The following is a 346-nucleotide window of genomic DNA, read 5'->3' as shown; positions in this document are numbered from 1 at the left end:
TAATAATTTATTCTAGTTTATTATTAAATAAATTATAAAAACACTAATTTTTATATCTTTATTCTTTATATCTTATTTTAAGTGTTTTGTCTTATCTTATTTTTAGAACTGGATGCAATCTTAAAGTTGTAATTTAATTATACATTTATACTACAATCTTACTATTTGAATGTTCATGATGATACCAAATGTTACACTTTAATTGATAAGGTATATATGAGTACATGAAAAACAAAGTCGTCCCTTTTAAAACTGAAGCCAAACCTGCTCCTTAATTCATGTTATTCTAACCACTTGACCTAGAAGTTATTAAAAAGAAAAAGAAAGAAAGAAGTAAATAATAATA

This window comes from Arachis ipaensis, chromosome B05, assembly GCF_000816755.2.
Source record: "Arachis ipaensis cultivar K30076 chromosome B05, Araip1.1, whole genome shotgun sequence".
Lineage (NCBI taxonomy): Eukaryota > Viridiplantae > Streptophyta > Magnoliopsida > Fabales > Fabaceae > Arachis > Arachis ipaensis.
The sequence above is the reverse complement of the archived record's forward strand: the minus strand, read 5'-3'. Positions refer to the sequence as shown.